At 45.7% G+C, this 23,492-nt stretch overlaps 2 long non-coding RNA genes across 2 annotated transcripts in view; one reads left to right on the top strand and one right to left on the bottom strand.

Moving 5' to 3' along the window:
* Positions 1 to 4,332: 4,332 nt before the first annotated feature.
* LOC123288068 (uncharacterized) overlaps positions 4,333 to 23,492 on the bottom strand; it is a 45,063-nt gene continuing 25,903 nt past the window's right edge. Inside the window, exons 2-3 of the long non-coding RNA XR_006531580.2 lie at positions 6,694 to 6,849; positions 4,333 to 5,711 (exon numbers count right to left, since the gene is read on the bottom strand). This is a non-coding gene — a long non-coding RNA (uncharacterized lncRNA). The remainder of the gene's footprint in view (positions 5,712 to 6,693; positions 6,850 to 23,492) is intronic.
* On the top strand, positions 10,681 to 22,104 carry LOC139046100 (uncharacterized). The gene is made up of 3 exons (XR_011505659.1): positions 10,681 to 10,972; positions 17,854 to 18,022; positions 18,653 to 22,104. It is a non-coding gene; the product is annotated as an uncharacterized lncRNA (long non-coding RNA).

The raw sequence follows: 23,492 nt of genomic DNA on the forward strand, positions 1-23,492 counted from the left end.
TAGATTCCTAAAGAGAGCCAAGTTATGTAGGGTATAAGGCAAGCAGATGAAAGAAGCGAGGGAAGGTTAAAAAGTTGGAACAGCTGGAAGGAAAGATGGGGTCCAGAAAAAAGACCAAAAATGGATGGAAATAATGGAGCAGGTGAGAGGGAAGACAGATGGGGACAAGGATAGGTATCAAAGAGAAGGCAATGAATAACAATGACTATCCTCTTAGCAACCTACAAGATAGATACCATCATTCCTATTTTTACAGATAAGGACATGGGGGACTTTCAGACAGGGCAGGTAACTTGCCTGAAGTCAGAGAGCAACAAGAAGCTAACCCACGTGTTTTTCTAATTCCAGAAAACAACATCTTTTCCACCACACCACGTTTCCTTGCAAATTACCCCTCACAGGTAAGAACTAGTCTCTGCATCTCACTACAAAGCAGTTTCTCCCATGTCCTCTGCTTCACACACTTCTGCCTGAAGGAAAACACCCGCAACTGAGAACTCATCTAAGCTGGGAAAAATCCACTCTCGGAACATAAATCTGTAGTTTACAAGAGCAAGGAAAATCCCCTTTGGGAAGCTTCTGGAGACAGCTCAAAAAGACAAAGTCTGGGGATTTTAGAAAGAAAAGCTGAAATGGATTCAGCAGTGATCTTCAGGAGTTGTCACACCCCGGGGGCACCCACATCCGTGGAGATTGATGGCAAGAAGGCTTGTCGTTTGATCTTGTGAAGGTTGCCAAACGCCCAGTGGGGTACTGAGGGTGGAGAGAGGGTAGACACCTCTGCTACGTGGTATCTGCCTTCTGGAGTTTGTAGCTTCGCCTCTGCTTGGGTTGGCCTGTGAAAGGTCTTTCATTCAACTAAGCCTTGACTGATCCCGAGGTTGGAGCGCTGGAGATCATAAAAACACAGCGTGTCCACGGAGAACTTAGAATCAGGTAGAGAAGACAGTCTCATGAACTAATAAATACAGGTTTTCTCCACAAATAAGATGTTGTTGACAAAGAAAAGTTGGGATTAGGTGGAAGAGAAGATGTTCCACAGTCAAATTCAAATGACTCGTCCCTTTCTAGATTGGAATGTTATTCAGCCATGAGAAAGAAGGAAATCCTGCCATTTGTTACAACATAGATGGACTTTGAGGGCATTATGCCAAGTGAAATAAGCCAGACAGACAAATACAAATACTGCATGGTGTCACTTATAGGTGGAATAAAAAATAAAAGCCAAACTCCTAGAAACAGAGAGTAGAAAAGTGATTACTGGGGGCTAGTTGGATGGGGGAAATAGGGAGAGTTTGGTAAAAGGGTGCAAACTTTCAGCTATAAGATGAATAAGGTCTGAGGATCTAACGTGTAACATGGGACTATCACTGATAACACCCTATTAGGTAATTGAAATTTGCTAAGAGAGTAGAACTTAAATGTTCTCACCAAAAAAAAAAAAAAAGATAAATATGTGAGGTGTGGGTATGTTAATTAGTGTTAATTAGCTAGATGAGGGGAACCTTTTCAATGTATAGATATATTGTCAAATCACCATGATGTACATTTTTAATATCTTACAATTTTACTTGTCAATTATACCTCATTAAAGTTGAAATTTAAAAAAAATGAAAAATATAAAAAATTTTAAAAATTAAAAAGCACTTACTTCCTTGTTATAAAAACAAGTAAATATCCATTAGGTGCTGACAAGTAGAGAATGCTCACTCGTGGTAGCTATTAGTGTTGATTATTATTAAGATTTTATAAAATATTTAATGATGTGAACCATATTAATATTAATTATATTAATTAGTGATATAATTATTTCCATTAGATTATTATAACTATTATCCTTAATATGATATATCAATTAATATAATTAAAATACCATTGTTACTAATTTTAATACACTATTTCCATTATTTGTTATTTAATATTAATAGTTTTGTGGGTCCTTATTCTTTCGGATTGCCAGTCCCTTGCACAATGAATACCACTAGTGGCTTCTCTGGAAATGACTCCTGGAACAACTCTTCATTCTTTGCTTTGCAGGCTGTGGGAAATGCCTTACAGGGGTTAAGACCATGGACTCAGCCAGACTTATAAGATCTGTGACCCGGGGCAAGTTATGTAACCTTTTGTACTTTCATTTTCTTATCTGTAAATTAGGAATGAAATGGCCCCAACCTCACGGCGTTGTTGTGAAGTGTAGCTGGGTTAACTATGTATATAACATTTCAACAGCAGGCCGGGCACCGAGTGAAGTGCTGTGCACGTATTTGCTGTTAAAATCTGACGGTCTCTTCATCTACAGACTTTCTCTGTGATCCAGCCCCCAATCCCCGTGAGCCCAGGAGCTGCCGTTTGCCCAGTGGGCCCGACCTGAGAGGTGACCAGTGGTTCTGGCTGAAGGAGAGGGTTCAGAGTGTGTTTGTACATTTTTCTGCTGTGAAACAAGAACCCAGAGACAGTATGCTCACCGCCGAGGCAGCCCACCCCTGTGTCCAAAATTACTGGACTCAGACAAGACCCATTTGTTGTTTGAAAAGTGGATGGAGAAATGTCCTTAGGAACAACACAACTCTCTCTATCCAGTGTTTTCTTTTGGGGCAGCCTCTGTTTAGTCATTTTTTCACTCAACAAATATTTATTGAGCCCCTACTGTGTCAAGCACTGTGGTAGGAGCTAGGATCCCACGCTGAATAAGACAATATGGGCTTGTCTTTATAAATATATATATATATACATACACATGCTATATAATTTATATATATTATAAGAGAGGTGATAATCCTTTTGGTACATATCCTGTATATATGTGTTATATCTAAAAGTTTATAATGCAATAAGGAGACAGACATTCAAATAGGTTTTATTCTAGTGGAGAAATAAAGAAAAACAACCCAGGCCTGAAACAGACCAGGCCTTCTGCAAAATACATTTTGCTCTGTGCGAAGAACACACAGATTTTTTTCACTTCAGTCTAACTTAGCAGACATTGATTGAGCATCTGCTGTGGTTCAGGTCCCACGCCAGGTACTCTGAGGATGCGGTGAGAACAAGGAGCTCCCCTCAGGAGGCTGATGCTCTGGCACAATTATCACCCAAAGCTGTTGGTTTCTCTAAGAGCCCGTCTCTGGCACAGGGAGCAGGATGGCACAGTAGGCGGTGCCACGGGCCTGTGCTCAGGCCACCTGAGTCCAAGGTGTCTGCAGCAGGCAGCTCCTACCTGGAATCTTGGGCAAGCAACCCAACCTGCCTGAGCCTCAGTTTCCCCACCTGTCAAATGATATGTAAAAGCAGCTGAGACCTCATGGGGTGGTTGTGCAAATTCAGTGACATGCTCTGTGTCAAGGGCCCAGCGAGGAACCTGGTAAACACTCTCGAATGACAACTATTTTTAATGTGATTATTTTAGTGAGTAATGCAGTACAGGGGTATTACTTTAAAAGCACTTTTTTAAATTAGTAAAGTGCTGGATTTAATAAAGAAGACTGTGTTGAGGATTTTTTTTTTCCCCCGGAGGGATTTTTCTGTTGTTCCTTTAACAGTCAGATCACACTTGCTTTCTTCTACTGTGTTATCCTGTCGCGCTGGTTGTTTTTGAGGGCTCCTTGCCTTTTGACTAGTCTTACGTGTCAATCTTGTCTTGGGCAAAAGGGCCTATTTAGGGTGACCCACTGTCCCTGGTTGCAGAGCTGGGGGATTTCCCAGGATGTGGGACTTTCAATGCTAAAACCAGGACAGTCCCCGGCAAACTGGAATTGCTGGGTCTTCACGTACGATAGAGCACACGAATGTACGTGTGTGAAGTCTCTGTGTGCACAGTGTGAGCCTCAGAAAACGAAAGCAACACTGAGACAACACACAGCGGGGTCTGACACACAGAGGACAAGGTCCATGTGACAGAGTGGGGGCCTGAGACCCGCCTCCATCCAGCCCGGCAGAAGCTGAGCCATGCACAGCCCTGCGGTGATCCAGCAGGCTCTCGGCAGGACGGGGAGATTTTTAAGTGATCTGGGTCTCAGCTTCCGATCGCTCAGGGCAGCCCTGGCTCCTGACAGTAGGGGTGACCCCTGAGTCTCTCTGGGAGGATTCGGGATGTGGATGGGAATGAAGGATTAGCAGGTCCCTGCTGGGTGGCAACGTGATGGCCATCACTTTGTCCCGAGGGTTGATCCTGGATTCAAATGTTGGCTTTGGTACTTTCTAGTGATATGATTAACCCCTCTGAGTCTCACTTTCCTCTTTGGGGGGGCTAAATGAGATAGTGGATGCCCCCTGCTTAGTGTAAGGAAGGGCATTTGGACGGGATTTCAAAAACAGTAGCCACAGCTGACAATTGTGAAGAGTATTGATATTATCATTTATTGAGAACACAGATATTTCCCATCCCTCATCCTTAATTAAGTCACTTAAAATAGCTACAGTGTCTCAGACCCACCTTTGCAGGCACAGGGCAATAAGCTAGAAGTGGCGGTTAGTCTATCTACACATTTAAAAACAAAATGATATTCAGGCAGATTGCATTAAAAACACATACATTCCATATAAAATCTTTTGTTTTTTCAGTCTTGGAGAAGATAATTCTTCCAAACTCTCTTGGTCTAAATCAATCTCTCCCAAGGTATATTCATGGAAAGTATGTATTATTGTATGAAATAAACTAAAATGAAAGGGTTCCAGAGAGAAACAGGTTAGGAATTACTGAGATAAACCAAATTCAATGGATTTCTTTACCGCAGAACTTCTCAGAGCTTTTATAACACAAACATGCTTTGCGGTTCTCCAAGAAGGAGGGAGAGTATGCCGCAGTCTGCCCGCTTACGTGGCCATGGTGCCCTTTGCTTATGGAGCGTGAACCAGTGGACCGGGTGGGTGGAACAGAGTTGGAAAATCCTGATCTAGATGTTTCCACCCACGTCCTGGTTGCTGCTTCATCTCAGTCCACACCCATTGCCTGGCTTCCTTAGAAACTGGTACTTCATTCCGGGTCTCTGAGCTCTTCCACTTGGCCACCCGACAGCTCTGATTCATTCCCGCCCTTGCCCTTTACTCCTGAGCGAGGCTGGGTCCTCCCCACTGCCCTCAGAGAGCGGGCGCCGGAGTCTGAACAACCCCGGAACTCTGTGTCTCGTGTCTCCTTTCTGCGAGACTGGGTTCCTTTTTGGTCTACCAAGATGTTCCCTTCTCCCAGGAGAGCATTGCTATTTGATGAGGATGATGTTGATGACATCATGATGATAAAGTAATAAATACTTATCTTGAGCATTTCCCATGTGCCAGGCACTGGGCTTCACTCCTCTGAAGTGGGTGCTATAGTATCCTCATTTTCCAGAGGAGGAGGCTGGAGTTCTGGGAGGTTCTGTGACTTTCCCACGATCGCCCAACAATTAAGTCTTGGAATCTGTATTTGTGCGAACCACCAGAAAATTGACTGAATGCAGAACCATTGTTCTTAAACTGCATGATGCAGATTCTCTCAAAAATACAGGTAACTGAAGATCTTAAATGAACTCACAGGAGGAGGATTACATCGAGAGGATCCACGCAGAGGCCCTGCAAAGCCTCAGCTCCCTCCAAGCACTGACCTAGGATGCCTCAAAATGTAACATGAGCAGGCCAGCTGGTGGTGTAGTGGTTAAGTTCACGTGGTCCGCTTCAGCAGCCTGGGGTTCGCAGGTTCAGATCCCGGACAAGGACCTACACACCGCTCATCAGCCATGCTGTAGCAGCATCCCACATAGAAAAAACACAGGAAGAGTGGCACAGATGTTAGCTCTGGGTCAATCTTCCTCACCAAAAAATGAAGAAAGAAATAACATGAGCAACAAGCCCCACAAAACATGGCGGCCCATGACCTGAGCCTTGCATGACCACCTCTGCCTTCTCCTTCACCCTGGCAGAGGAAACAAAGGCATGGAGCCCCATCTAACCCGCTAATGTGATTCATAAATGCCTTGGCTTTGGCCCATCTCTGTTATTGGCGTTCTTTCGCTCCATCAGCACCTCGGTTTTTTCTCATCTATCTAATGGTAACTCAGCACCAGGGGCAATCGCCCCTGCCCCATGACCAAAAGAGACTGCCCTCCCCTTGGGGTCCTGGGGGTTGGATCCTTCAACTACTTAATAAAAGGCCCAGCGTCTCCTCCACCCGCTCCCCCACCCCAGCCAGAGGAGATAAGGCACCACCCTACTTCCTGCATTAAACTGTCTCCTTGTCACGTCGTTGGCGCCACCGAGGTGACTGGCGCCCGCCGCCACCTCCCAGTCCATGAGGTGGCAGCTTATCATCTGAGGGGGAAGTGAAGTGATGCGTGTGTCCACACAGGGGCCGATTGTGGAGGGCACTTGCAGGCTTGTAAAAGGTGCTGTATAAATCAATTATTAATACTCATCAGAGCATAATAGTGCCGTGAGCAGGAGACAGGCGGCCTGGAGGCAGGCGCCACACCCTATTTGACACTGTCCTCAGGAGCCAGGTAGCTCATGAATGATGAAGAGATGTGAGCAGGGATGACCTGAGAGCAGTGAGGATCAACCCCTTTTCCTTGAATCCCACCTGGCCTTTCAAGAGCCTCCACCCTACAGCACAGGCTGAGGTAGAAGGTTCTGGAACTTGGGAACCACACTGCACTGAGAGCAAGGTTTGAGTGCCAGGACGAAGTTCTACGCTCTTTGTTGAATCCAGTTGGGACCGTAGTTTACCTGTTGGACCCTGGAGAATGTGGTGCCCACCAAGACGAGTTTCTCACGAACCAGCTTGTCACTTCCTACCACTGGGAGGCGCCATTCACAGACCCACAGGGCTGGGTTTATTTTCTCCAGCCACTTCCTGTTCCTTCCTGGGATCCACCTTGTGAGCTGAGGACAGAAGGCACAGTTTATTCAGGGAATGAGTAGGATGAGCTGCTTTCGTGTTTATTCTCTGACGTTCTAAGACCCTCGCTGGGTTTGGTGACCTTCCTGAGAGTATTCAGACGTCTCTGTGAGTGGTACGGAAGTTACACAGACAAAGCTTCCCTGAAAAAAAGTCTTTTGGGCTCTTTCAGAAATAAATATCATGCACCCCATGGCACTTGTGGAATCTACTGGTGTCAAGGTGGCAAATAAATCAAAAATGGACAATGATGAGTACTAACATCCTAAAGGCTGGGTATCCCCAAGAAAAGAATTTGATAATAAAAATGAATATTTTGATAAATCAAAATGAACTGCCTGAGAATCTAAAGTGCCAAGGAAAGTGATAGGAGGGGAGAAGGCATTTTGGAAGAAATGAAATGGAAGAGACTTGGAGAAATGGCACCGAGAGGGAGGCCCGGGGGTGGAGCACTGGTGGATCCAGACGGCAGACATCAGCTCCAAGAACACCTCGAATCGGCTCTTTTCTTGGCCAGCAGGGTGGTGTGGGAGGCAGAATAATGGTCCCCCAAGGGATGTCCACATCTTAATCCCAGAATCCTGGAACCTGTGAACAGATTTCCTTATGTGGCAAAAGGGACGCTGCAGATGTGATTACGGTCCGGATCTTGAGGTGGGGAGGTTATCTTGGATTATCTGGGTGGGTCCAGCATCATCACAGGGTCTTTGTAAGAGAGCCGTGGGAGGGTCAGGGTCTGTGACAAAGATGGGGCGACAAGCAGAGGTCAGAGTGATGCCATTGCTGGCTTTGAAGAATGGGAGGGGGTCTCGAGCCAAGGAGTGTGAGCAGCCTCTAGAAGCCGGAAAAGGCAAGGGAACAGATTCTCACTAGAGCCTGCAGAGGGGGTCCCACCTGCAGACACCTCGATTTTAGAACTTCGAATTTCCAGAACGATCAGAGAGTCACCTGGCGTCGTCTCAGGCCACTGCGTTTGTGGTCATTTGTTACAGCAGCAACGGGAAGCTAATACAGTGGGGAAGGTGGGCTGCTCTCCAGTCCTGGCCCTCTAAGGCATGCGTGCGGACTTCACGGAAACAGGCTGAAGAGCGGTGGTCAGTTGTGGGGTATCTTACATGACTGGTCTCTAATAATCATTCGATTGATGAAGTTTGGGAATCATTTACTTAAAAATTTAGAGTAGATTCGTGCATCGATGCATGCATCCAACAAATCTTTATTGAACAGCTCCTCTGTGCCGGGCTCTCTTCCCAGTCTTGGGGATGCAGATGGGAGTGATCCAGACATGGAAATGACAGCCTAATGGAGAGACACATAGTGACTGGGTGAACGGCTAAGTGACTCACATCTTTGCAGACAGTGATGAAGGCCATGAAGACAACGAAGAGTAGGTCAGTGAAGGCTTCTGAGGAGGTGACATTTGAACTAAGATGAGCCTTTGAAGCCCTAGGGGAGACCCCATAGAGATCCCTACTGTGGGAACTGGCTTGGTAGGTCTGAGGAATACATGAGGCAGCCAGTAAGGCCAAAATTGAGAGAGCCCAGAGAGTTTGGTAGAAAATGAGGTCAAAGAAGGAGAGAGGGGCAGATCACATAAGGTCTTACAGGCTAAGTAAGGAGTGGGATTTTCATGTAAGTGAATGACAAACCATTGAAGGGTTTTCTATAAAGCTGAGCGATCTTTTACATAATGTTCCAAAAAGATCTATGGTTTCCTTGTAATAATATCACTCTCAATTGCATTTCAGGGTGCTCCCTTGAGGGTAAGAGAAATGAAGCAGCGTTAGACCAGGAACTGACCGTAACCGGACACATGCCCACAAGAGTGTGCTCTGCAGGTCGACATCTCTGACTAGGCAGGCCACAGAAAGAAACAGGGCCCTGGATCAGTGTCTCTCTGACTTTGTGATCCGAGGACCCTTGGCATCAGAATCCACAGGGTGCTTATCAAATATGCAGAAACAGAGGCCGGCCCAAGACCAGTGGGATGAGCATCTCTGTGGGTTGGGCCCTAGAACTTCCGCTTGAAAAGCATCTCAAGAGAGTCTATGCCAAGGAGGGTATGAGCCCCACTGACCTCTTTAGGGACTACCGTGCAGGTGGAGGCAGAGAATCCAGAGGGAGTCAGAGAAATGAGGGGCCAAACCAGCCTGGGGCGGCTCAGCCACTTTACTGTGGGCATCTCCCAGGTTCCACCCAACCCAACGACCGGAAGCTTATACAATGGCGCTAAGTGGTTAAGTGTGCAGGGCCTCCCTCTCGTTGTTATGTTCATTATGCCGGTGAAAGGATAATTCCGCACAGAGACAAACATTTCTCAAATGCCAATTGGCACACAGATCCCCCGGGACTCTGTCACAATGAGGCTGACCCAGCGGGTCTGAGGTGGGGCCTGAGATTCTGTACTTCCAACCAGTTCCCAGGCTGTGTCAATGCTGCTGGTCCACAGACCACACGCTTTGGATTAGTGAGGGTGTGGACACCCAATCAACCGAATCTGCCAACAGCCCACAAATGGGTAAATCTCCAAGGGCAAATGGGTAGAAATTACCCCCTTGTGCACCTCATTGGTTTCCAACACAAGAGCTAGAGTGTAAATTTCCACTCTGACGCTAGTTGTGGCTTTGGGGGTAAGTTATGGAATGATCCTGTGCCTCAGTTTCCCCATCAATAAAATGGGATAATTATCATATCTACCTCAGAGAGTTGTTATGAGGATTTGATGAGCAAGTACAAGGACAACACCATATGTCGTAAGTGTTCAATATGGGACAGCTATCAGTCTTGTTAACGTTTCTCTCCCTCTTTAGACATAGCTTCTTAAGGGCAGCTTTTGTATTTAACATTTTTCTGCCATATGCTCTATGCCAAGCCTGGGTTCTGGCACTTAATGTGCTCACTATGTCTGATGATTGAATGAATGAATGAATATAAGCACACCAAATCTATTCACCTTCAAAGTCACAAGCAAAGGAATGAATATGGAAAAAGGGAATTCACATTTGTTGAACACCGACGCTGTGCTGGGCATGATGCCAGCTTTTTATACATTATTATAGTTCATTTTCCCAAGAGCCCTAAGATGTAGGAAATGGAAGTCAGCAGATTGAGGCTTAAAGAGGTAAAGACACTTGCCCAAGATCCCGTGGCTGTTAAGTGACAGAGGCAAGGTTCAAGCCATTGCTACTCGGGGCGGCTTTCCCTCACCAGCACCATGACACCAGACCTCTTTGAAATCCCCAGTATTTCCCACTGAGAGAATTAGTCATAATTGGCTTTGATGGCTGGGCAGCCAATGCAGACCCAGCTCGCAGCATTTCTCTGGGGCCTTATCTTTATTAACTGTGAATTTATCTCCCTAAGGAGATAGGGCTCTGGGTGAAGGGCCCCCCTGTCCACACCTGGGCAAGTCTTACCTGCTTCAAACAGGTCAGCAGGCAACTGGGAGCCTCTTAATTGCCTTCTTCCTCACCTAGCCCTCCTCCCTCGAGTTCAGACCTGCACTGTAAACATCGTCTCCAGGACCAAAGGTAAGGGAGGTGAGGCATGAGGGAATTAACCTGTAATCCCTTGATAAGGCCAGAGCATTTCACAGCATCGTAAATTAATTCTTATCCTCCACAGCCTGTGAGGAGGGCAGGAGATAAAGAGCAAACTGGGAAGTGAAGAGAGGCCAATGACACACGGTTAGAGCACAGTGATGCTATCAGAGAAGCAAGGCCACCCAAGAGTGTCCCCTCCCAGCAGGTCAAGGGTTGGACCCAGACCATCCCATATACCCTGTGACATTCTGTGAACTCGTGGCAGGGTTCATGGAAAAGAAAAGAGAAAAGGCTCTGAGAAGGGACACGAGAGGGCTTGTCCGACCTGTTCTGCCTGGTGTCACACAGTTCGTCTCACAGCCAGTCAGAAATAAAGAGGTGGCTGTCATTTTTCTGACAAGATGGAGACTTCCCCCAAATCAGACTGAAATCCACTCCCTCAGAGTGGGCTTAGGGTTCGTGCATAGAACAGAGTGGCCTAAAAGCAGGAGTGAACTCATTTCAGCCTTGTCAGTCAAAGGCTGTCATCCGACCTCGGGAGCCACCCCTGTCAGAGTTGTTTTCGGTAAGTCTTGTGGTTCTAAAAAGTCCTCCCTTATGAGGCTTGAAAAATGGGTTCCAAAGTGCTCCAGTCTATGATGAATCCTAATGAGTGGACTTGTTGCTCTGATATTTATTTGCAAGATTGTCTATGGCTCGTTTCCTCCCTCGTTTGTTTCCTTTTAATACAATTTTCTGAACGCCCACCCAATGCCAAATGCCAAATCTTATCCTAAGACCCTAGGGTTCTTACAGGGTCCCAGATGTATATGCATGGCTTCCTGAAATTCCTGATCTGGTGGAGGACAAAGATAAGCCTACAGGAAACTGTGATCTACTGTGACAAAGTATGTGACGGGAGCCAAGTGCGGGTGGGGTTTAAACAAACCCCCATGTGGGCTCGCCTTTGCTACACAGCAAATATCTCTTCAATCCTTTCCCCAGCTGGAGTCAGCAAATACTTGGAAAATGCAAAATCATTTCAGTATTAGCTAAAAACAACTTACAAGGTAAAGTTGCTATTCTAACTGGTATAACACGATCCAAAGCCAATTATTAAATATGTTTAGACTTTCTGCTTCTTGAGATGCTTTGCTCATCGGTTCTCTACACGTACAGCTGGCATCAGATGGCCCACTGTTGGAATGTTTTAAAAATATCATTTGAGTTGTTGAAGATGAAATGAAAACCCACTTAGGCATAGAAAAGAGGGTGAATCAAGAGTCCAGCCTTGAGAAATTGGTTCAGGAAATAGGGTTAAATTCAAAGATTCATTCTTGACGCAAAAAATATGTTTACTTCCCTAAGACTTAACAAAAAGAAAAGAAAAGAAAACACGTATAGAACTCACAACCTGATTTTCAAAACCAGTCTACACAAATACTCATGCTTAAAGATGTTCCTTACAGTGTTGCTTATAAAATAGGAAATTGGAACTATCTTAGAAGTCCCTTAATAGGAGAATGGTTAAGTAACAATGAAGTAGCAATTAAAGAAATATAAAAAGCTTTTACTGACATGCAAAAGAAATGCTTCCAATGCTAGGACAAAGGGCAGGATACCAAATAAAATTTTGTAATTTTAAATAAATTTTTAAAAACTCAAGGAGAAGGAGGGGCTGGCCCAGTGGCATAGAGGTTAAGTTCACGTGCTCTGCTTTGGCGGCCCAGGGTTCACCGGTTTGGATCCTGGGCATAGACCTACACACTGCTCATCAAGCCACACTGTGACAGCGTCCTACATACAAAACAGAGGAAGACTGGCAACAGATGTTAGCTCAGGGCCAATCTTCCTCTCCACAAAAAAAAAAAAAAACTTCAAGGATAGTGAGAAAGTTAGCAAAATGTCAACCAAAGCTGTCTCTAGGTAATGGAGATAGCATATTGGTCCAACAAATGAGATTTGGTGTCAGAGACGTTTAGGTCAAATCCTGGCTTCACCACTTTACTTGTCTCACTGGGAAAATTAATATTCTCTCAACTTTGCTTTCCTCTTCTGAAAATTGGGGCTCCTAGCAAGACCTACCTCATAGGGCTGCTGTAAGAAATAACAAGAGTAAAATATTCATAATAAATATTCCATAAGTGAAAGCTATTATATGTGTATACTTGTGATAAAATATTATGAGTATAGAGCTTAGTAAGCTTTCCACAACTTAAATATGCTATATATTGCATCAGAAAGAGATAGACATTAAAGACTTGTAAATTTTACAATTAAAAACAAATCAGCGGGGCCAGCCCACACCAGTGGCACAGCAGTTAAGTGCGCACATTCCACTTCTCGGCGACCTGGGGTTCACTGGTTCAGATCCCGGGTGCGGACATGGCACAGCTTGGCAAGCCATGCTGTGGTAGGCGTCCCACATAGAAAGTGGAGGAAGATGGGCACGGATGTTAGCTCAGGGCCAGTCTTCCTCAGCAAAAAGGGGAGGATCTGCAGCAGATGTGAGCTCAGGGCTAATCTTCCTCAAAAAAAAAAAAATAAATCAGAATCTCAGATGTAAAACTGCCTTCAGATAAATAGGGTTTGTTCCCCGTAAAGCAATGTATTGGGCTTGGCGGGGGTTGTGATTCACAGAGCTGAGCAAGGCTTAACTATTGATGGGAATCATTTCCTACCGTTATATAGAAATTTTCAATAAAACAATGAGAGAGAGTCAGACTCTCTATGTGTTTATCCTATGAGTGAAGAAAAGTTGTTTTCTTGAAAACGGAGAGGGAAATTTTTCCAGTCCATGTCAAGTGAACATATGAATAGCTAAGTTAACACCAAGAACGGACACTTAGAACATAAATTCCTAAGCGGCCAGAACTCTCAATTAATCAACAGCCTTTACGCTGCTCAAATGTTAGAAAACAAATGGGGAGGGAAAAAAATGATTGTCTATTAGAAGTTTGGTAAACAAAGAAGCTTCCAGAAGCTCCCAGGATCCCCAGGACCGAAACTGAAGGCAGAATGATGGAGCCACAATGGGAAAGCTCTCTGCCTTCTATCAGATTCTCAAAGGCATCTGCGACTTCCCCAATTTTTAAGAAATTCTATCTTACATCTTCAAACCCGCATGAGAAGAGATATTCAAAAGGATGGATCATAAGGCACATTAAGGAAATATACAATTGCCCTCCCTGTGCTGGCCTGGCTCACCACCGTGTACCCGGCACAGAGTGAATGAATGACTCAATGAATGACCGCCATGGGTGAAATAGGATACACACATTACCCACACGAGAGTGGGCGCCAAGATTCCATGTTCAGCCTCACTTGTGCATAGAAATCACCTTCTCTGAACACTCGGTTCCACGAACATACCAATTAACATTATATGTGCGAGGTTTTCTATTTGGGGAGCTGCAGAGATGAAGGATGGGGAGGGACAGCCCCCCCACTGTCGGAGGCAAGGAAGACCCACAGGCTGGGATCATGCAGAGTAAATATTTAAACGTGGGTGATTCGATAGCTGTTCAATAGGTTCGGGAACGGGCCTGTTTTTAAAAATCAATGCTCTTCCTAATAGTAATCCACTAGCCTTCTGTGGGAGGGAGGCCACTGAGTCGGAATCATCGTTGAATCACAAGTCAATAGGAGCCGCTGTCTCAGAGACGTCCCCCCAAATTGGTAAAAACAACAGCACACAGGGTGCTGCACTGTCTCTCGTGGTCGATTTCCAGGAATCCAGGCGCCCTGGACTGCAGAGGCTGGCGGGGCACAGATTTCACCTGGGCGGGATGGAGGGTACAGATTGGGCAGGAAAACAAGGAAGGCAGGGCGGAGGGAGTCCGTGACTTTTCTCTGGGATTATTTAAGCCATCAAGGACTTAGTCTTTAGCTTGGTTGCAAGGAGTAGCTGCGTGACCCTGAGTAAGGAAGTTAGTCACCCTGAGTGTGGCCGATGCCTGAAATGCCCTCCTCACTCTCCTCGGTCTGTACCGTTTCAGGGCAAGCGGTCAGACTTCCGGCTCTCAGCCCCTGGACTCGGACAAGAAGGAAATGGCCCTCAGTCATTGAGTGATGGGAGCTGGCCCCTTATCTGCGGGATGTTCTCCACACCACCCCTCAGCATCCCCAGTGGGATGGGGCCCCCGCTGCCCACAGAGGTGACCCACTATTGCACACCCTGAGTTGGCTGCCTTCCCTCTGTCTTTCCCACTCCCCACCCAGTGCTCTTCCCAGAGCACTCCTCCCAAATAAACCACTTTCACTTGAAATCTTGTCTCAGATCAGGGCATCACTTCTGGGGACCAAAAAAAGACTTTGTGTCTGCCTCTGTGTCTATAAAATGGGGACGAGAGCACCTGCCTCTGAGATTCAGTGAGCAAATTAAATGAGATAACGCTGTGAAGCGTTGGACAGTGTCTGCACTCAATGAATGCCAGCTGTAGTTGCTATTAACTCCATAAGTCAAAATAAGGCTCCTTCCACTTAAAAGATGGTGGGGTAACGAATGGTTTTAATTTCTTTCTTTCTGGTTTTCTCTGTTTATTGCAGTTTGAGAATAAGCAGTGCTTGGAGAGTGCAGAGCATCAGGGAATCCAGAAGCCAGGCTGCCCGGGTCCAAATCTCAGCTCTGGCCACTGTGAGCAATGGCGTTGCTGCACCGCTCTGTGCCTCAGTTTCCTCAGATGTGAAAGGGAGGGAAGAGTGCGTCTCCCTCATAAGTTTTTGAGATGTTCCAATGAGAAAATATATGCAAGGTGTTGAGCACAGTGGCTGGCACATGATGAGAGAGGAATAAACATTAGCTGTTGTAATGAAAGGGGGATTAATAAATGATTGATAGACAGATGGACACTATATGTGTTAGACACGTATATTGAATATTTCCTACATCAGGATTAAAATTTGTTAAACACTCTGCCTTTTATGAATTAGGCAAATTAAGCTTATAGGAGGTTGCTTTTTATAATACTTTACTGAGAGGCCAGTCCCATGTCTGAGTGGTTAAGTTCACACACTCTGCTTCAGCAGCCCAGGGTTCACCAGTTCGGATCCTGGGTGCAGACCTACACACCATTCATCAAGCCATGCTGTGGTGGCATCCCACATGGAAGAACTAGAATGACCTACAACTAGGTTATACAACTATGTCCTGAGGCTTTGGGATGAGAAAAAAGAAAAAGAGGAAGATTGGCAATAGACGTTAGCTCAGGGCCAATTTTCCTCACCAAAAAAATTTTTAAAAAGACAAAGTAGGGGCTGGCCCCGTGGCCGAGTGGTTAAGTTCGCGCGCTCCGCTGCAGGCGGCCCAGTGTTTCGTTAGTTCGAATCCTGGGCGCGGACATGGCACTGCTCATCAGACCACGCTGAGGCAGCGTCCCACATGCCACAACTAGAAGGACCCACAACAAAGAATACACAACTATGTACCGGGGGGCTTTGGGGAGAAAAAGGAAAAAAAATAAAATCTTTAAAAAAAAAAAAGACAAAGTAAAAAAATATATAATACTTTACTGTCTTTGTCCTAGAAATAAGACCAAAATAGGTTCTCAAAACAACAACATCACATATTAGTAATGGGCAAAAAGAAATGGCTAGAAATAAATATTTTTTAAAAAGATATAGCAGATGTTACATAGGAATGTTGGCTTAAGTACAGTGATGGGGGGTGAGGAGAGAGAGAAAGGAAATTTGACGACGTCATTTTACCTCCTATAGAAAACCTAGTAAAGGGAAATTAGGCCCAAACTGCACACAGGTGTGTCGCAGAAAGATGACAACTTCAGAGAACCACATTAAGAAAATGATGGCAGTGGTCACAGACTCTAATCTGATGAAGATTCTGGAATTGATTGTTTTCCCTCAAAACTGCCACCTATCCATTCTTCTGTTGATTCATTCCCTGCTCGGATATCTAGTGTCTACAGTCAAGTATATGACAAGGACACAACAGCAGTAGCAGCAGATAATGTTTCATTTATCCCTGACTGTGTCCCAAACATGGTTTTAAGTTCTTTACTTGTTATTAACCTATTTCATTCTTACAGCAACCTGGGGGAGGGGCACTGATATCCTCATTGTGCAGCAGAAGAAACAGGTACAGAGAGTTTAGTGTCTTGTCCAAGATGACACAGCTGGGAAGTGGGAGAGCCAGGATGAAACTCAGGCATGTGGGCCCTAGGGCCTTCCTCCTTAAACACTGTGCTTTATGTCTTTAGGCCCCTGGCATATATTTGGCATCAGTAATATTCTACCCCCACTCCATTTCCCCCACACTTACCCTATGCAGGTATTGTTAACTGAGTGCTACACTTGTTCTGCCATTCTTAGATGAGTCCTCTGAATCCTTCTTAACACAACACTCCATATAGCCACTACCAAGCAATTGGAACTGGCATGGGTGTAAAGCCAGTTTGACAACTGAACCACTGAACCAGTTGGGACTGTTTGATTGCAAGCAACAGAAGCTGACTCTGGGTAACATAAGCTCAAAAGAACTCCACTAAAAGGACATGGGAAAACTCCAGATGATTGAAGGGCATGTTCCGGAACCAGGAATTTCCTGACGGCCTTAAGAGCAAGTACCTATAGGTTGACTGGTTTTTTTGGACACCCCTACTGAAATTAATGTGTTCTAAGCATATTTTTCCCCCTGTCCTTGAGTCCTTCTGCTCAAAATTTAAATTCCCAAGAGAGCATCTATTGGTTTAATATAGACCATTTGTCCACTAGAACAGCACAGAGCCATGATAAGTGAGTGTCCACAAAGGCAATGGAGGAGCTATATAAAGGGGAAAAGAATTCTGGGAAACCCAAAATACCACCCCCAGTACCACCCCCATCTTTCCACTGCACCAGGTCAGATCTGCCCACTTAACCAGGCCCAAGAATTCTAACAGGGCCACGGGGCTGCTGAACGGGTTAATTGGTTGGACAGCAAGTCATCACTAAAACAGCCCTGCTGATGATTATAAGTCCAGCCTGGGTATCTTCACCTGGGGAACTAACTCATCAACCAGAGAAAGAACCGGCAACCTCCAGGATGGGCCTTTGAAAGCCTCTGATGAAATCAGCCCGTTGATTAACACAATTAGCACCATTAGGAAAGGAAGTCGTTAACCTAAATCAATTACCCACAGACATCTATCACGCTAAGTGTTCCTTTTTGTCTTGAGCATATTGCACTGTTGGTGTTTCAGTGGTGATGGCCATGAAAAATAAATGACTATTGTTGATTTTCTATTGATATAGCTATTAATGTATTGGTGCCCGTGTGTATAGGCCGCTTACGTGTAGTGTACAGAAAACAGATGTACTAACAATAGGAAGTCAGTATTGACTCCCATTTCTCAATGCAGGAGGTAAATATTGACCAAGGAAAAGCTCAACTAGCTTACAACGAGCTAAAAGGCAAAATGTTCATATCAGCTCAATTTTTCTTTAATTACTTGTATCATTTATCTTGTGCAGTGCAGAGGTTCAGCCGCATGGATGCAATTCTTTATTTTCGCCTCGGTGTCTAGTTCAGCCTCCTCAATCACGGTCCTCAAGGACTCCGTGCTGGTTGGTTTCCACCTACATGAAAACCCTTGTTCCTCTTGCCTCCGCTGAACATTTCCACCACTTTGGACTAGCAAATGTAAGCCTTCTGTAGCAATCTTCCACACTAACCGTGACATTATTTTCTTAAATCCAGCCCCAAATGCATGGAAGGATTATCCATGAGAATAATAGTTAACATTAATTGAACTCTTTCTACCACCCATCCCCGTGCATAGGTCTCTAATGATTATCTCCATCTTATAGAATGATAATAAAGATCGTAATAGCTATTGCTTATGTGCCCGGTACTCTTTTCAGCACTTTCCAACGGTGAATTAATCCAAACTCCCACCTAGCTCTGAAGGTAACATTATTATGGCCATTTTACTGACAAGGAAACTGAGGCAGAGAAAATATGAGTCCTAATACACAGCTGGTAAATCGCGGCATAACCCAATTTTTCTGACAATAATTTCCCCCCACTTGTCTGTGTTTCTCTGGACGTATTTACAGTTTCAGAGCGGGTGCCAAGTTTCAGGAGTATATTTTGCTATGACAGAAATTTGCTCTGGTGTGGCACACGCACACCAGAGTGTGTGTGCTCCCACACCACCCCCAGAGCAAGGAACTGAAATTTAGCCAATTCTAATAATTTGCTAAAGTTAGACAGCCAATCAGTGAAGCAAGAGATTCAAACCAGGTTCTGACCCCAAACTTTCTTTTTTAGTGCAAGACGGAGCCTGGAAAGGTGCAATCTTTGAAGAGAAACACAGTGAGAGTTTTTAAGCTTTCTGTTTTCGGAATGAACCATCCAATTTCTCCATCGCAGCAGTGTCTGGAATTAGCACTCCAGGAACAGAGATGAAGTATCACGCTTCATGCTCCCGCTGGGGCCTGGAATATGATTGCAACATCCAGAAATATCTTCCTGATCCATTGGAGTGACTAGATTCAACAGAGCGGGTAAGTCTAGGCAGGAGAGGGAAAGCATGTTGCCGAGGACAACCCGGGGGCATTAATACGAGGAAACTCACGGCACGAGGAGAAGGACCAGTTGTTCCAAGAGGTCAGGCTCTTCCAGAGTCGTCAGAAGGAGGTTTAAACACACAAACCAGAAAGGCAAGCTGGGCCTCCCCCTGGGAACTGCATTGTCAAGAACTGATCTGAAAACGTCTTTGACTTTCTGCCAAGACAACACTTCTTCAGCTGGTTAATTAAAACGGGGTGTCAGCAATGCTGCGAAATCACCAGGAGAGGTGTCAGCTGCAGGCTGTGCTGGGGAAACCTCCCAGCTTTTGATCTGGGGGGGAAATGGCTCCAGGCTCCAGGCGCCTGCTGGTCAAGCAAGCAGGAGAAGAAGGGAGGGAGGAGAGGACGAGCCCGGTGACTCCCGCGTCGAACAGCCTGAGATCAGCTCCGTATTGCTCGCATATCAGAAACACCTTAATCAGCCGGGTGGTTAGTTGGATAGTGTGGAAGATAGAATAATGGCCTGCAGAGATGTCTACTTTCTAACCCCTGGGACCCCAGGGGCCTACGAATGTGTTACCTTACCCGGCAGAAGAGACTTCGCAGATGTGATTAATTTACAGATTTTGAGAGGGAGAGATTATTCTGGATTATCCAGATGGGTCCTCAGTGTAATCATAAGAGTCTTTATAGGAGGGAGGGAGGGGGGTCAAAGGTCAGAGGAAGCAGAGGTCAGAGAGAGTCAGGGCCACAAGCTGGCCTTCTCAGCCGTCCCCTAGAAGCTTGCAAAGATAAGGAACAGGTTCTCCCCTGGAGTTCCAGAAGGAGTCCACCTCTGCTGTCACCGTGATCTGAGCCACACACCACCCGCTTTGGACTTCTGGCCTCCAAAACTGAATTAGTAAACATGTGTTATTTTAAGCTACTAAATTTGCAGGAATTTGTCACAGAGGCAAAAAGAAACTAATATGACATTTAGCTCACTTTTTGCTTCGCTCTTAGAAGGTCTTGCGGCCACTGCCAAAGACACATAACACGCAAGAAAAATAACAAAAGTTAAAACTGGTTTAGGAGATTTTTTTTCCCTGAAAACAGACAAGACCGTCGAGTTTCAGGGCTAAAACAGCAGAGCGAGAGGCTGCAGTCCCTCCCTGGTGGCCTGTTCCCTTGCCAGGTGGACGCGTGTCTGGCCCTCAGCTTCCCGGCAGCCAACATGAAAAAGACAAATCAGAAAATTGCGTGATTCCCAGCGTCTGCACAAAACCAAGCCAAGTGCTCAGAAGAACAGCTATTCTTCACATTAAGGCCAGAAAACCACCACGTCTTGGGGTCCCCATCGACATCCTCTTTCTGTGATGAAATGAAACAGAAGTCACTGATCATTCGTGCCCTCCACATCATTACTTAGGGCATCTCTGTGGTCGGGATGCTGAGACGCAGAGATGAAGGGCAGTCCCAGGGACAAAGTGGCATGAAGAGAAAAGCGAAATAATAAATATGACGTAGTACAATGGGGATGATGGAATTGGGGAGGATGAGAGGAGCCCAAAAGAGACTCCTAACCCAGCGTGGGCACAGCAAGGAGAAATACCTCCCTGTGGGGTCCAGCCCGGGTCTTGAAGGCTGGAGGGGGTAACCACGCAGAGAACGGGTGTATGGATGTGCGGAAGGGGCGCAGGGGAGGCTGAAGGCTTTGTGAGAAAAAGAATGTGGGATAAATGCAGATACCTGGGAGCCAGCGGGAGCCCAGGAGCTGTGATGAGTTCTGTAGACCACCCCCCAAGATGCCAGGGAAAGGGCAGGGGCTGGGGGTGGAGGCCCGGGAGGTATGGAGGGGTCAGATCCTGTGTGAAGAGTTCTTTCTGGGCTGGCCCGGTGGCGCAGTGGTTAAGTGCACCCGTTCTGCTTCAGCGGCCAGGGGTTCACCGGTTCAGATCCCTGGTGCAGACATGGCACCGCTTGGCATGCCATGCTGTGGTAGGCGTCCCACATATAAAGTAGAGGAAGATGGGCACAGATGTTAGCTCAGGGCCAGTCTTCCTCAGCACAAAAGAAGAGGATTGGCAGCAGATGTTAGCTCAGGGCTAATCTTCCTCAAAAAAAAAAAAAAAAAAAGAGTGCTTCCCATACTCTTCCCTACAGAAGAGAATTACAGCAATAGTGAGCCCCAGGTGATGCCCAAATACGACCTCATAGCATCTTCCACAAGAATAACATTCTACGGAGGAACAGAGTATAAAACTGGCTGTTGTTTACTGAGTGCTGACTGCGTGGCCCTCATTCGGTGGATGCCATCATTCCGCTCATTTGCGGAGGAAGGATACCCAACATCACACAACGAAGGGGCCCCGTGGGAGCTAACTGGGTCTGTCTCCCTCCAAAGTGTGTGCTCTCCCATCAGATATGATGCCCAGGGTTTAAAGAAAAGGCAAGATACCGTTTGTCCTCATGCTCTACCCTTGAAATGACTATCATGGATGAGAAAGAATTTCCACAACCAACACTCATTCATGCATTCATTTATTCCGTAAAGGTTTATTCAGGGCTTACTATGTGCCAGGCACTGTGAATATAATAAAGAAGCAAACAGACAACAACCTTGGCATTTTGGAGCTTAGATTTGGGGAAGAAAGATAGCAAATACACAAACAAATAGAGCTATAATGTGTCAAGTGGTGATAAATGCTACATAATACACAAATCTAGGCGAACGTGGAAATCAACAATGGCGGTTACGCTGGGGCGGAATGGAGCTCAGGGAGGGTGGGCCGGTGCAGGAGACAGGCAGCTCCAACAGAAAGAGGCGTGTTCTAGCACTTCAGCTGAGCACTGGGCTCAGGGGTGTTTATTTTATGGTTGGGCCTTCATAACTCGCACAGATGCTGCGTTTATTCCTTTGCGGGTGTCAAATGAGTGACAAACGCTTTAGAGGGTTAGGGGACACTGTCTGCTATGGGTCATCAGGGAAGCCTCCAGGCTGACTTGGCATCTGAGCAGAGATGTGCAAGAAATGAGAGACCGTGCCAGGCCTGCGGGCACAGCATCCTAGAAGCAGGAACAGCAAGTGGGATGGCCCTGAGTGCTGGGAGGGTTTGCATAGTCCTTAGGAAGGCAAACCTCGGAAGCACAGAGCTACCCAGAACCTCTTCCTGAGAGAGATGGATGTTTTTCGTATTCTATGTTATTCCCTCCCTGTTCCAAGGTCTTTGAAGGAGATAAGAAAAAATCATTAATCCATACATTCATTTATTCATTGTGCATTTATTAAGCGCCTGCTGTGTGCTTACCATTGGCAATAAAAACAGTGAAAACACAGCCCCTGCCTTTAAGGAGCTTATGGTCTAGTGAGGGAATTGAGGGGAAGAAATTGGGGGAGAAGGAGAAGACACGAGACGTTCCTCTTGCCCCTTCTTAGGACCCTCACCCAGGAAGAACTGGGTTTGGGTTCTCCTTCTAAGCTCGCTTACATGTCACGGTGGGTGTCAATTGCTGGCTGAGAAAACCCTCCCAGGTTGGGAAATTCGCTCATGGCTCAACAATGAGACATGTCGACTTCGCTCTTCCTGCGTGGCTTCCCCACCCCGTAAGGAGCCAGGCGTGAGAACTTTTCCAGCCAGCGTAGGTGCAGCAAGCGCCAGGCTCCCACTGATGACCTACACCCAAGATTTGCTCAAACACCTACTTTGCAGAGCGATGGACAGACTCATGTTTAGGACATTCCACTGGACCTGTTGACTCCCAGAATTAGCACAAACTTCCTAGTTCTCTATCCACAATCAACTGCCAGCAAAGTCACGGGAGAATGGGGTCAAGGAAGGGCTTGGGACAAAATGGAAAATTCTGCATATCTAGTGGAAAGGTTGGCCTAGTCCCTCTGGCATCAAAGAAGGTTGCGTTAACTATAATAAGCCCGACGCTTTTAGCTACTCTTCCCACTTGCGCAAGCAAGAGCTGAGCTGTCTCTGCCGCTGGGTTGTTGTGACAGCCCAGCAGCAGCATTTCACACGTGCACGAAAACAAGTCAACTGATTGCTCAAAAAGTCAAACTCAGAATTATCATGCGAGCCAGCAATTCCACCCCTATGGATATACCCAAAAAAACCCTGAACACAGGTAAACAAATACTTGGGCAAGAATGTTCATAGCAGCATTATTCGCAAGAGCCAAAGGTGAAAACAACTTGCGTGTTCATTAATGGTTAAATGGGTAAACAAAATATGGTATTTCCATACAATGGGATATTATTCATCCATGAAAAGGAACAAAGTACTGACACACGCTACAACAGGGATGAACCTGGAAAACATTATGCTAAATGATATATTCCAGATATAAAAGGTCACATATACTATGATTCCGTTTATATGAAATGTCCAGAATAGATAAATGCTTTGAGACAGAAAGCAGATTGGGGGTGGGGCAATGGGAGGTGACAGGGTTTTCTTTTGGGGTGATGACATGTCTTGGAACTAGACAGAAATGATGATTGCAAAATATTGTGAATGTACTAAATATATCTGAATTGTATATTTTAAAATAGTTAATTTTATGGTACGTGAATTTCATCTCAATTAAAAACAGACAAACGGTCAGCTTAT

The sequence above is a fragment of the Equus asinus genome, chromosome 8 (assembly GCF_041296235.1).
Source record: "Equus asinus isolate D_3611 breed Donkey chromosome 8, EquAss-T2T_v2, whole genome shotgun sequence".
Taxonomy (NCBI): domain Eukaryota; kingdom Metazoa; phylum Chordata; class Mammalia; order Perissodactyla; family Equidae; genus Equus; species Equus asinus.